This window comes from Pundamilia nyererei, unplaced genomic scaffold (assembly GCF_000239375.1).
Source record: "Pundamilia nyererei isolate P.nyererei 1_Seehausen unplaced genomic scaffold, PunNye1.0 scaffold00353, whole genome shotgun sequence".
In the NCBI taxonomy this organism is placed as follows: Eukaryota; Metazoa; Chordata; class Actinopteri; order Cichliformes; family Cichlidae; genus Pundamilia; species Pundamilia nyererei.
The window spans coordinates 139547-140850 of record NW_005187754.1 but is presented as its reverse complement, the minus strand read 5'-3'; positions in this window follow the sequence as shown (position 1 = coordinate 140850).

The window sequence follows — 1304 nt, the reverse complement described above, 5'->3', positions numbered from 1 at the left end:
TGTTACATAGTCTGTCAGATGCTTTAACCACCGCAACCACCAATTCTAACCCTTCAGTCGTACATATTGTGTAGTGTTGTCATGCAACGGGACGTGCATGTATTCAAGGGGGGAGGGTGTAACCCAGAGTAATTTCCTGCACTTATTTCCTGCCATTGAACGCATCACAAATGCATGACTCCAACCACATGACTTTGCTCAGCCAATCGGATGGCATGTAGGTCATAGTAAGCCTGTCCCGGCTTCCTCCCGTCAGATGCGTGGAGGCAAGCCAGGTGACGGAGCTGTTGCAGGTGTGTATTGGCAAACATTTGCTTTTCCCGTTTTAATGCATTTTTTTAACACCAACTAACTTATGCAACTTGGATGCTGATTACTGTGAGCCAGAGCCATAATGTTGTTGTGCACTGAACAGAACGGAATTGGTGAGTTTGAACTTTTAATTGACTGTTTGTATTGCTACCAGCTGACCCTAATCAGCTGCTGCCGGTCCAAACAATTTGATTTTGATTTGACTGATAGTTGTTGAATAACAAATGTTGTGGAGCTACATAGTATGTATGTATGTAGCAGTTGAAATGTTTTCAGTTAAATTCTTATTGGTTAGGAATATTATATTTAACCAATATATTGTTTGTTTATTTATTTATAAATTGTGTACACAGGAACAAGAATAACTTAATGTATTTAGCTTAATTGGCTGACATTTTTGTATTATTCTTGTGATTTCTTATTGGCCTTGTTTATTTAATGCAGGCCAGGTGAACCTTGTTGGGGTATGAAAAAGGATGGCGAGCCAATGAACGGCTAGGAGCAGGACACATTCTGCAATTGACGCTTCCACCGGTTGGGTAGGAAGCTATCAAAGACAACGCTCTGTCCCATTTTCCAAATACACTGATTTCTGCAATCATACACACCATTCCCTTCATTTATGGACAATAGCGCTTGGACATCTCTCATGGACATTCAGATTAAACTCATGGACTTCAGTGTGGATCAGTGGATTTGATATTAACATGTGGTGTTTATGGGGGAACTGTTTTTGAGAACCTGTGTTGCTTGGTATAAGCCAGACAAATCTGTTTAGTTGTCTTTGTGTACCCTCACTGGGTTTTAGATTAATTGGATAGCTGCAGCAGGAGTGATTATTTAAGTTTTTCTTTTTTTGTTATTCTTTTTTGGGGTTTGGTTAAATACATGGTACCTGCAAAACTATTTTTTGTGTTGTGTGTATTTATTAATTACTGCCCATCAGCTCCAGTGGCGTCCCTAAATCTTCTGATTAATAATAACCATAAAAT